The sequence below is a fragment of the Notolepis coatsorum genome, assembly GCF_963971535.1.
Source record: "Notolepis coatsorum genome assembly, chromosome: 15".
Classification (NCBI taxonomy): domain Eukaryota; kingdom Metazoa; phylum Chordata; class Actinopteri; order Aulopiformes; family Paralepididae; genus Notolepis; species Notolepis coatsorum.
The window spans coordinates 76,472,595-76,486,145 of NC_140179.1; positions in this window are offsets into that span (position 1 = coordinate 76,472,595).

Here is a 13,551-nt window from a genome sequence, read left to right on the forward strand (position 1 = left end):
TGGGTTTAACATGATTTGTGGAGCTCCCTCTGGTGTTGTGATCGTGGTATTCACTGACCTTTGGGAAGTATTTTGACATGTACATGGGTACCTTAGTCATATAGTGTATCTTGTAGACCAGGCCCATTGCAAGTTGCTGTACTCTGTCGTCTACTCTAAGCCATCCTAGGTTGTCAAAGTGGGCAGGGGTGAGGTGGGTTCTAGGAGTAAGGTCAAGCAGTAGTCTGACCAGTTTGTTTTGTGATGTTTGTAATCTTGTTTTTAGCGCCTTTGAGGTGCTTTGGTACCATGAGGTGCAAGCATAGTCGTAGTACCCTTGTGAGTGCTCCTGCCAGAGTCTTCAGGGTATTCTTGTTTACCAGAGAGGAGATCCGGTACAAGAATCTAGTTCTTTGGTTGACTTTTTTGATTACATTGGATGCCATTTTGTCACAGGAAAGATTTGCCTCTAGGATGGAATCCAGGTATGTAATTTCATCTTTCCTTGTGACAATATTGTCACCTACTGTAACTGAGAAGCCGTTGGTCTTGCTGAGTTTGTTATTTGAACCAAAGAGAATAGACTCTGTTTTACCCATGTGTAATGATAGTTTGTTATCAGCGAGCCAGGTGCAGATTCTGCCGAGTTCTGAGCTGAGGGTTTTTTCAACCTGTAACTTGTTCTTGTCAGAGACCAGCAGGGCTGAGTCGTCCGCAAACAAGAACAAGTTGCAGTCACAAGCTGACGACATGTCATTTGCATAAATTAGGAACAGTAGCGATCCTAGTATGCTTCCTTGTGGAACACCACAGCTCACTGTGAGGGGGGGGGATAGAGTACCCTCCACCATCTGTTCTCTCACCTCAAGGTAGGATTGCATCCAGCTCACTGATAGACTATCAAAACCAATTGCTTTTAGCTTGTCAATCAGAATGGAGTGATTGACAGTGTCGAAGGCATTTTGTAGGTCCAGCATGACCATGCCGCAGTATTACCTGTAGTACCTACAGCGTCTAACCATGCCACTCTACTTCAACCTGTTCTGAGTGGTTCCCCTGGCCCCCTGGGGGAAGAGACTTGTGGAAACACATCCACAGTGATATGGTCAACAAAATCGCAGAGTGGGGCTTTAATATATCAATAGAAATAAATATAAATCCTAACACATTTATGAATCGCTTGCATCTGCTTTTATGAAAGCAGCCATGCGACATGGTGTCTTGCAGATCTGTCAAAAGTGACAAAACAGTATACTTGACCTTTTGTCAACCAGGAAGACTTCTGCTCAACATCCTGTGTCTGGATGCCATCAAGAAATGACCCTGTAATTTTCAAATGTCTCACATACTTGTCTCACATACCAGCTTGCGGTTTGCTTATCTTATATCTCGTGCTTTACCTGCTACTGCGATCTCTAGATGAATCAATGGATGGATGCGGGCAGTCAGTCGGCGTAAAAATGATTAACAACCATGCAGATCCTTTTGGAGGCTTTCGCATTCATTCATATGGACAGTGGAGAGTGGGTATGAGGGCAATTCTCTGTGTCAGTGGTACCTCCGGCATGGTCAGCCGTCCCTACGTGGGAAGCTTGTGGGGGTACGACGTAGGGATGGGTACCGAATCCGGTACTTTTAAGGGTATCGACCGAATCACGTCGGTACTACTGAGTACGGATTCACGTGAGATCCACCGGTGCCACATAATCGATGACGTCCACGTTTCGTTTACCGCAAAACGAAACATATGAAGTGTGCCGCACGTTCACGTCAACGTTCACGTGCACAATACACTCTTACCTAGGATTTGACTTGATTCAACAACAAAGCAGTTGGAGCAATGGCAAGCCGAAAGCGGTCGCAAGTGTGGTTACACTTTACAAAGCTAGATGCAAACAACGCTCACTGCAATATTTATTTTTTATCCACTTTTTGTCCTTATTTTTCTTTTTTTCTCCCATCCCAATTTCGTGTTTCCAATTCTCCCCTCCCCTGTCTTGAACATTGCTCGCATATGCCCCCTACTGGTCGGTTGTAGGGAGGATAGAAGCCTTGCATCACGTGTCTCCTCCGGTACACGAGGAGGCAGCCTGTCACATCTTTTCACCTGCCAGCGCGGACTCTCATTGGCGAGGTGTAACGCGTGGGAGGCTCACACTACCCCCGCCATTTCCTGTCTCTGCTGTGCAGGCGTCCCCCAACCGACCTGTAGGAGTCACTGTCCACAATGTCCAGATTACCACCCATCGACTTCCACCCGCTAACTCTGCCAATGAGTTAGTATGATGGCCAGCCCAAGCCGGAGGCAACGCCGACAGCCGGAGTCGAACCCGGTGTCTCTTGTGTTGGTGACGAGCGCAATGTCCGCTGCGCCACCCAGCCGCCCCCCACTCACTGCAATATTATATATTATATATATTAACAAATTGTTCTAAATAAATAATAATGATAATAAATCATTTGAAGTTTGGGCATTTTTTTTTTTACAACTGAGGCAGTAGATTCACAGGTGCCGTGTACAGGTACCGGTATCGGTTCAAATGTGAACGGTAGGTATGAGTCCTGGTTGTTGCGATAGCAACTCCTACTGGTCGGTCGGCACGCCTGTTCAGCAGGGAGGGGATTTGGGGAAGATAGCGTGAACCTCCGTGCGTGTGACGCTCTCCCAGTGAAACTCACAGCTGTCAGGTTAAAAGAAGCAGCTGGTGGCTCTGTGTGTATCGGAGGAGACATGTGGTAGTCTACACCCTCCCCAGACTGACAGTAGGGCAGCATGTGATAGTCTACACCCTCCCCAGACCGACAGTAGGGCAGCATGTGATAGTCTACACCCTCCCCAGACCGACAGTAGGGCAGCATGTGGTAGTCTACACCCTCCCCAGACCGACAGTAGGGCAGCATGTGATAGTCTACACCCTCCCCAGACCGACAGTAGGGCAGCATGTGATAGTCTACACCCTCCCCAGACCGACAGTAGGGCAGCATGTGGTAGTCTACACCCTCCCCAGACCGACAGTAGGGCAGCATGTGATAGTCTACACCCTCCCCAGACCGACAGTAGGGCAGCATGTGATAGTCTACACCCTCCCCAGACCGACAGTAGGGCAGCATGTGGTAGTCTACACCCTCCCCAGACCGACAGTAGGGCAACATGTGGTAGTCTACACCCTCCCCAGACCGACAGTAGGGCAGCATATGGTAGTCTACACTTTCCCCAGACCGACAGTAGGGCAGCATGTGATACACCCTCCCCAGACCGACAGTAGGGCAGCATGTGATAGTCTACACCCTCCCCAGACCGACAGTAGGGCAGCATGTGGTAGTCTACACCAGGGGTCGGCAATAGGCGGCCCGCGGGCCGAAATTGGCCCGCCAGCAATAATATCTGGCCCCTCAGATTATTAAAAAAAATTAAAAAAAAAATTAAAAAAAAAATTAAAATGTTTTTTATTATAATTTTTTTTTTATCAGACAAACTAAGCTAGGCTATATGTTAGCTATAATGTCCAAATAGAGAAACTACCACCACCTAAATAATGCTTATTATACTTTGTTTTATCCATGTTGAGAGTGAATAACAGGTATAGGCAGCGAGGTGCAATGTAGCGCTTGCTCAACATGAAAAAAGTCGGTGGACAGCGCCTGATGCTGAAATAACAAACCAGCCACACCACATGTGTGGTGTGAAATTAAAACACCAGTTCAGTAAGTCATTCAAACTTTATCTTTACTTATATATGACTGTGACGGCACCACACATGTAAATAGTAACAATGCAATTAAACTGAAGTCAAATCAGAGCAAAAAAAGCTGAATCTGCTTCAAGAAGATGCGCTACATTAGGTAAGGAATTACAACGAGACACTTATTGACTAAATAAAAAATACAATTAGGCTTTTAACCCTCTAAAGCCGGGCGCAACACTAGACATGTTTTGTAAAACATTAAATATCTTTGGATTTGTTTGTGATACAGACTTGCTTTATTGTATCAGATTCGATTGTCATCAAAAAATTTAGTGCATCTCTCAGAGAATGCGCGGATGTAAAGCATAGAATCTTGAAATATCTAGATTGGTTGTTTTCCCTGGACTGCATCTAATCCACTGTATCTATCCATTTATCATATATCTATGTCTGTCACTATAGCCAATTAAAATGCTAGAAATGGTCACGTGGACTGGGAGAACCAATAGAAAATTCCTATTGTTTCTCAATAGTCCAGTGCGCTCCACAGAAAGGGCTGTCAGATAGACGCATTGGTTGCGCGTAATGTAAGATAGACCAATAAGAGATGGGCGCTTGTCTCTGGTTTTATAATAAAATGGCAAAAAGACAAAGGTATGTTCAGTGAAAATGTGTATGTTGTTTACAGTTTATTATGCCACCTATGCAGCTCGTTTATTTTGTCCATTCTCTGCCTCTGCCACAAATGTATGTCTTAGTTATAAGGTGGTCCGTCACAGAGTTAAAATGTTTTCACTATCAATATATATTAAATTAGCCATTGTTTTTGTATCCGGCCCCCCATACGATGGCTTGGAAAAAATGTGGCCCTCGGCCAAACTTAATTGAAGACCCCTGGTCTACACCCTCCCCAGACCGACAGTAGGGCAGCATGTGGTAGTCTACACCCTCCCCAGACCGACAGTATGGCAATGCAACGACCAGGAAGGGAATTGTTGGCATAACAACAAAACTGGGGGATATGGGAGCAAAGTAGAAAAAAAAAGATTTTGCACATCACTGGCATCTATTTCCAGGCTGCAGAAAACGTTCAATATTTTAAATAAGTGACTAGACACTGTGCAAACACCATGTCTGGGTCCCCTTCACCCATAGACTGTAACTCTATGCAATATGGAACTCTTAAAGGAAAACTCCAACATTTTGGGAAATTTGCTTATTTAACATCTTCCCTGGAGTTAGACAAGAAGATACATACCTTTTTTGTCTCTGTGCGTGCATTTAGCTTTGGGAACAGTCGCTCCGTTAGCATAGCTTAGCTTTGCTTTGTTGATATTCTCATTCCTTCAAAGGATCCGAACCGATTGAAGTTTATGGATACCATGATTTAAAATCCTCTTAGAAAACAGTAATCCAATGGCTGGTATTGATAATATACTACTAACTACTGGACGCTCGGAGCTAACCGGAGCTAACACAGAACAGGATGGTAAAGCAAATATAATGACTTCCTTTCTGGGGTTTTCAAAATAAAAGTGCAACGTTTATAGCAGCGGAAAACGTTTATTTTGTACATTATCTAACGTTAACACGAACCTAAACTAACGTTACAACTAACCTAAAGTTAGTTTAGGTTCGTGTTATTTTCCGCTGCTATAAACATCGCACTTTTATTTTGAAAACCCCAGAAAGGAAGTCATTATATTTGCTTTACCATCCTGTTCTGTGTTAGCTCCGGTTAGCTCCGAGCGTGCAGCAGTTAGTATTATATTATCAATACCAGCCATTGGATTACTGTTTTCTAAATTGGGGAGGCTTTTAATCGTCAAGGTAAGAGGATTTTAAGTCATGGTATCCATAAACTTCAATCGGTTCCATCTCTTCCCCCTTTAAGTAAGTGCCCTTTTTACCCCCTGCGCCCCCCCCCTCTCGTCAAGACGTTGTCACAGACGTCTCTCCGGTATATACAGTAGGCTGTGTGAAGTGTGTGGTCGTGGAGCGTTTGAGATAGATTACATGGGAAATGAGAGTAGGTCTGTTCCAGCCCACAAGCCCCTTCAGGGAGAGGAGAGATTTTCTGATGTGGCCTCGACGCACATTTCTTAAAAAAAGAAAAAGGCACGGTCTTCTGGGTTGGGACCAGGTAGTCACCAAGGTTGCACGGGTTTGTGTATGTGTGCGTGGTGTGTATGTGTGCGTGTGTGTGTGTGTGTGTGTGTGTGTGTGCATGCAGTGTTCGGAATGTGTGTATTTGGCTGGTGTGTGACGATGTGTCTTGTGTGTGTGTCTGTGTGTGTGTGTTCTCTCAGGTTCATTGTTAAGCCCTCCGCCTTTGATATTTGAAGACGCAGGGGGCCGTCTGGCTGTCCACATAAAGGGGGAGTGTCAGTGTTGGCACACACTACATAACACCTGTGTTTTGTCTGCGTGGGTGTGGTTTATTAGCACCATAAGGTCCTTCCTTTCTGAGGCCTCGCTTCTGTCTCATGCCTATGACATCACCGGCCTTAAGAGCATAGTGCGAATTATGGGGGTGGGGGGGGGGGGTCTTAGAAACACTAACGATTACTGGGTCACTGTCTGACGATTGCCTTTGGCAAAGAGCCAACCCTCCAAAATGACGTAAATTCACATAATGCTAACCAAGGTGGTGTGACACTCCCTTTGTTTTCTTTTGGGCTGTCAATCTTTCTTTTTTTTAAGGGGAGAGGAAAGGCCTTTTTTTATTTTTTTTTATTATCTTTCCCCCCCCTCTTTTTTCCGATTTTTCTCCCATCCCACTGTTAGTCGTTATGCCAATTCCCAACCCCCTTCCTGGTTGTTGCGCACTCCCCCCTACTGTTGGTCCGGGAGGCCGGAGACTGTCACATGCTTTCCTCCGACGCATGTGCAGCCTGCCTGGCAGCGCAGATTCTCACCGGGAGAGTGTGGAAGGTCACACTACCTCCCTTCAGATCCTACCCTCGCTGTGCAGGCGCCCTGACCGAACTGTAGGGGTCGCTGTCCACAACGCCCAGGACCCACCCATCAGCTTTCCCACCCCTAACACTGCCAATTGTGTTAGTGTGAACGACCAGCCAAGCTGATAGCAACGCCGAGAGCTGGATTCGAACCCAGCGTCTCCAGCGTTGATGGCGAGCGCCTTGCCCACTACACCACCTAGCCGCCGGAAGGCCTTTGTTGAGATAGTAGGAAGGCTGAGAGGGAGACGGAATAACATGGCAGACAGGAGAGAAGGTTCTGGTATGATCTGATCCTAGGTCAGGCCAGCGTGGGTACATGTTGGTATTAGACACAGGGGTCTGAAAACACTACACCATCACCTGTCGTGAATCTTAACCCTTTCACTTCCGCACTACCCAAGGGTTAACCCTTTCACTGTGACACTACAGAAGGTTAACCCTTTCACTGCCACACGACAACGGGTTAACCCTTTCACTACCACACTACATAATGTTAACCATTTCACTACCACACTACAGACCGTCTGTAGTGTGGTGGTGAAAGGGTTAACCTTCTGTAGTGTGGTAGTGAAAGGGTTAACCAAACAGGGTGTTTTGTTTCTCAGAGTGTTGCATTCTGACAGGCTAGCTATGTACCAGGTATTAGACACACAGACATTTAACCCTTTCACTACTGCACTACCAAATGGTTAACCCTTTCACTGCGACAATACAGAAGGTTAACCCATTTGCTGCCACGTGACAAAAGGGTTAACCCTTTAACTACCACACTACAGAAGGTCAACCCTTTACTATCACACTACAGACGGTTAACCTTCTGTAGTGTGGTAGTGAAAGGGTTCATGCAAATTGAGCAACAAAAAAAAGTAAATGTTCCTAGATATCCCCCAGTCCCATTTAGATTCTTTCATTCCTCCTCTTCAGTCAGGCACATTATATAGACCCAGCCCTCTCATCTGCAGTCTGTTATGGCGGAGAGAGAGAGAGAGAGGGGAGGAGGAGGATGACATCATGCTCTTCTCGGAGTGGCGACTGGTAATTGGCCCCCGCTCCCCCCCCCCCCCCTCTTCTTCTTCTCCTAGCGGGCGGCGCAGGGCCAAAACGGAACACACAAGTTGGAGCCAAGGCAATGCGAGTCAGATGCACTGGGTTTTTCCAGGGAGGCTGGCTGGTGGTGGTGGTGGGGCCTCGTCGGTGCAGAGCGGGGGCCAAGAGGCCTCAGAGAGGGGGGGGGACCAGCAGCGCTGCTGCATTGCACTGATCCGACTGTAAATGTCAGAAATGAATGAAGGGCCTCGACCCAAAATGAAATCTGATATAATGCGCCCCAGGCCCCACACAGCCCGTTTGATCCGCGGCACACAATCCACTGCTGTTAGTCGACGGGATAGACGGGGGGCTGCGCCTGCTCTCTGTGTTATGACATTGCAAAACAAAAAAAAAGCATTTTCATGTGTTTCCTGGACGCCGGCTCGAGTGAGATCAGACGTGAACAGACTCTCTGCCCACACAGTTTTCCGTTACCGTCAGATTGAACCGTTGCAGCTCGGGTGCTGTCGAGGAACATTAGCCCGCGATCGTGTGCGATATAAAAAAAATGTAACTCCACTTTTCAGTTCTTTAGAAGTGGTCACACACTTTGCCTTGCGAATGCGTTTTTTTTCTACGTTGGATGATGTAAAAACCTCCACGAGGCATTGCCCTTATTTTGAAATCCTTAGCACATGTGTGTGGGGGTAATGGTCAGAAGATAAAACATCTGGAAACAAGATTAGGCTTCTCTCTCTCCGGGGTTCGGATGCGTGTCACACAGGCCTCAATTACATCAGTGGGACAATAACGTGCAAAAAAACAAGAACCCAACTAATCTCATTAGCTTCGTTATTAAGCAGCCATTTGATGTGGCGACGTGAGCAAAGCTCCTAATTGCGGCTGCAGCGGATCTGTGAGTGCAGCATGCGTCTCTATACCCCGTGGCTAAGTCGCACACACACACGAGGAGATGTACTCTCTAGGTTACATATCTTATCTTTTCAAGCAAAAGGCTGCTCAGTCATGCCACCATGCTTCCTGCTATGCGGTTGTTGCTGAACACAACACCCGGAGGCTGATGATTCTCCTGATACGTTATTCTTCTCAGAGAGAGAGAGAGGGAGAGAGAGAGAGAGAGAGGAGGGTTTACATAAATCTCTACATCTCTATCATCTAAAAGCAAAGAAGCGTTGTGAGAACACGTTCAGTGCCTCGAAGCCTGTGTGGGAAAACATGCTAGGTATGATGAGAACGTGTTGGCACGCGCTCTCACCCGTCTGCATGTCTTGCAGCGTTTTTTGGTCGTTACCCCGCATGAGAGAGAAAGCTGGGTTCTCTCTCCGGCTGGTAAGCGGAGGTCAAAGAAGGAGCATGCGGTGGTTAGAGGTGGTGAAAAACATCACAGTTCCTGTCGGAACTAAAAGCGCAACTCAGCATCTGGGGGAGAAAATAGCTGAGTATGCACTGTTGGAGTCCTCAATGACTCTATGTAACACCATCAATCCATCCATCTACACTCATTGCACACACATGCGCACACTCACTTTAAACAAACACTCAAGTTCAAGTTTCTTTATTAGTTGGCATAAAAAAATACAGAATACTTTTCTATGAAATGCTTATTTCTGTAATGAGCTGTGTGTGCTAGATAAAAATAGATATAAAATAGAAAGTCAAAAGTACGTAAGCAAAAAGTGTTCAGTCAATGTACAATATACTGTACAATACAGAGTAAAAAAGAGTAACGGTGAGTTACAGTACAATACAGTATACAGTACAATGCAGAAATGGGATGAGGTACAACTTAGGTAAGGTGCAATGACCTCACCTTAACACTCACTTTAGACACTTTAACACTACATTATATTTATCTATTTATTAAAGAGATTCATACCACATTTGCATTTGCACCTTGCCTTAAAGTTGTTGTACCTCATTGTCTGCATTTGTACCTCATTGTCTGCATTTTTACTCATTGTACTTAGATTGTACTTAGGTTGTACTTTAGTTTATATATTGTATTGTATATTGTATAGTGTTATTCCTCTTTTACTTACTTTGTTACTGTATGAAGCACATTCTCAGGGGCTCATACAGAACCAAGCATTTCACTGTACATTATACGTGACAAATAAAAACAAACTTGAAACTTTTTTCCTATCCTTTTTTCTGTGATTTTCTCCCCATCCCAATTTACCTCTCGTGCCAATTCTTCCCTCCCCTGTCCTGATCGTTTCTCGCATATGCCCCCCACTGGCCGGTTGTAGGGAGGATAGAAGCCTTGCATCACATGTCCCCTCCGATACACGAGGAGGCAGCCTGTCACATCTTTTCACCTGCCAGCGCGGACTCTCATTGGCGCGGTGTAACGTGTGGGAGGCTCACACTGCCCCCGCCATTTCCTGTCTCTGCTGTGCAGGCGTCCCCCAACCGACCTGTAGGAGTCGCTGTCCACAACGTCCAGATTACCACCCCATCGACTTCCACCCGCTAACTCTGCCAATTGAGTTTGTATGACGGCCGGCCCAAGCCGGAGGCAACGCCGACAGCCGGAGTCGAACCCGGTGTCTCTTGCGTTGGTGGCGAGCGCAATGTCCGCTGCGCCACCCACTCAGCCGCCTAACAAACTTGAAACTTGAACTGTTCTTCCCGACAGCGGCAGCCTTGGTGTTGAAAGACTCTCCTCTTTCTTGCGTCTCATCAGTATCGGGCGGCTTATCTATGGGACCTCCCGAGGATGACACACTAAGCCACGGACTGGACGAGCTTTGATTGATTGATTGATTGAAAAGTTTATTAACAGATTGCAGAATGGGTACAGTACAGTACAGCTCAATACATACAATTGTTAAGAGGATGCAGACCTGAGAAAGACTTTCGTCTTGTTTCCATCAGGGTCCCCCATTTTCAATTCATCATATGACACACATGACATACAGATAGCCAGTACTGCTACATCGATACATTTATGACATACCAGATTTTCAAATACAGTACTGTTTGTGATACTAAAAAAATCCAGAAGAAGAGTATATACATTTGACATAGAAACTGTGCATTGGGGGAGGTTGGGTAGGTGGGGTGGGGCTGTACATTGGAGGTGGGGGGGGGGGGGGGGGGGGGTTGGGTAGGGGGGGGGGACACTGTACATTGGAATACTGACATACATTTGACATGGAAACTGTACATTGGAGGAGTTGGGTAGGTGTTGGTTGGGTGGGGCTGTACATTGGAATACTGACAAAGCCATGCTTGGTCTTTATTGTACAACTGGGTTAGGACATTTGTAGGGGCCAGGTTTTGAATGCAGTCTCCCGTAGGTGTTCTTTGAGAGTGTTTTTGAAGGTGGGTAGTGATTTACATTCCTTTACAGCTTTGGGTAGGGCGTCCACATTGTTGTGGCATAATGCGAAACGTGTTTAGTCCCTTGTTTGTGCCGAATCTGGTTTTACATGATTGTGGAGCTCCCTCTGGTGTTGTGATCGTGGTGTTACCTGACCTTTGGGAAGTATTTTGACATGTACATGGGTACCTTGGTTGTGTAGTGTATCTTTGTAGACCAGGCCCATTGCAAGTTGCTGTACTCTGTCGTCTACTCTAAGCCATCTAGGTTGGCAAAGTGTGCAGGGGTGAGGTGGGTTCTAGGAGTCAGGTCAAGCAGTAGTCTGACTAGTTTGTTTTGAGATGTTTGTAATTTAGTTTTAGTGCCTTTGAGGTGCTTTGGTACCATGAGGTGCAAGCATAGTCGTAGTACCCTTGAATGAGTGCTCCTGCCAGAGTCTTCAGGTATTCTTGTTTACCAGTTAGAGATCCGGTACAGAATCAGTTCGTTGATTGACTTTTTTTATTACATTGGATGCCATTTGTCACAGGAAAGATTAGCCTCTAGGATGGAACCCAGGTAGGTAATTTCATCTTTCTTGTGACAATATTGTCACCCACTGTAACTGAGAAGCCTCTGTTTTGCTGAGTTTGTTATTTGAACCGAAGAGAATGGACTCTGTTTTGCCCATGTGTAATGATAGTTTGTTGTCGGCGAGCCATATGCAGATTTTGCCTAGTTCCGAGCTAGGGTTTTTTCAACCTGTAATTTGTTCTTGTCAGAGACCAGCAGGGCTGAGTCGTCCGCAAACAGGAACAAGTTGCAGTCACAAGCTGACGACATGTCATTTGCATAAATTAGGAACAGTAGTGGTCCTAGTATGCTTCCTTGTGAACACCACAGTTACTGTGAGGGGGGGGATAGGGTACCGTTACCTCCACCATCTGTTCTCTCCCCTCCAGGTAGGATTGTATCCAGCTCACTGATAAACTATCAAAACCAATTGCTTTTAGCTTGTCAATCAGAAATGTGTGATTGACAGTGTCGAAGGCCTTTTGTAGGTCTAGCATGACATCCGCAGTATTTGCCCGCTGGTGAACTTTTCCTAGGTGTGACTGCAAAGGTTCTCTATAAAGTTAATAGATGTTTTGTTCAGGTTCACTGAAACAAAGCGGGGCTCGCAACTCACTTTTGATGCTCCAAGGTGTTTAATTGTGACAAAGAATATAGCAGAATAACATACAACGTTTCGACCCTCTTTTCAAGTATGTTGTTTCACATGTACTACTGTTTTTACAGTTTGGCTCAGCACCAAGGAACGGAGGATGTGCGTTATTTATTTTTTCTGATTGTTTAGGTTCACTATCTTCAATTGGCTGATACAATTATTTTGCTTTGCCATTTCTACTTTATGACAGTATAACTGCTTCCAGGGAACCCTAATATTCAGTTATTTCCTAATGTCAGGTGGAGACGGAAAGATGGCATTCTGTTCAGGACCCACCAAACCTTTGGAAAAAGTTAAGAAAATTATTATTTCCAGCCAAGTCAGGCTAATACCTCTTAAACTGTCAATGAAAATGATACAGTATATATAGCTATCTGATCTCAGATAATCTCTGACTTAGATACCATTCAGAACTCCAAGTATTTATAGTTTGTTTTCATCCCATGAACCCCCCTGACCTATAGCTCGAAAACCACTGAGGTAGATCAAGACACAGAAATTGTGTTAATCATTCACTGTGAGTCTACAGTATAGTCCAGCTGAGTCTGTGGTGAGCGGTGTCTACTGAAGTGTCGACACGGTAGCTATAGTTTCACTGGTCACAGTCACTTTCAGCTGTGATGAGACAGCCCTCTTTTTACTTCCTGTCACGAAACATTCAAGGGACAAGCGAGTTAATTTTGAATGGGCAGGTGATCCTGCAAACTCCAGTCAAAAGGTTTGATCAGAGGAGCCAGAGCTGACCCGTCGCCACAAAGAAATCATGCACTATGCCTAACACCCCCTCCCCCCTTCCTTCCTCTCTAGGCCCCCCCCCCCCCCCCCCCCCAGCTAAAGAAAATACTAATTCAAGCAGATGGATCAATGGATAATCATGAAGTCTTTCATCGTCCCCCCTCCACCCCCAAGTGACACTGGCACAATAACAATAACAATGACAGCGTAACAGTAAGAAGCATTTTGTATGAAAGTATTCTGTACTTCTGTATGACAACTGTAACTGAGGGGTACAATTCCCTGACTGTATTACTAGATATGATACTTACTACCACTACCTTTGTACTTAATATTCGGCCACCCAGTACACGGCATAAATATATTATCATAAACACTCTCACGTAGATGAAACGGATCCAACACAAATGTAAGAATTAGAAACAGGTCTTTATTTCTACACAGCGATGGTGTGTAGAATAAGCACTTAATCACTTAATTACATTTATGAATTGAAATAGTATGCACTTTTATGGCAAGGAGTATTCGTCGGTATATCAATAGAGAATGTCCAATCTCTGAAGGCGCAGGTGGTAAATATACGACCTGGAATAGTTAAGGAATAAC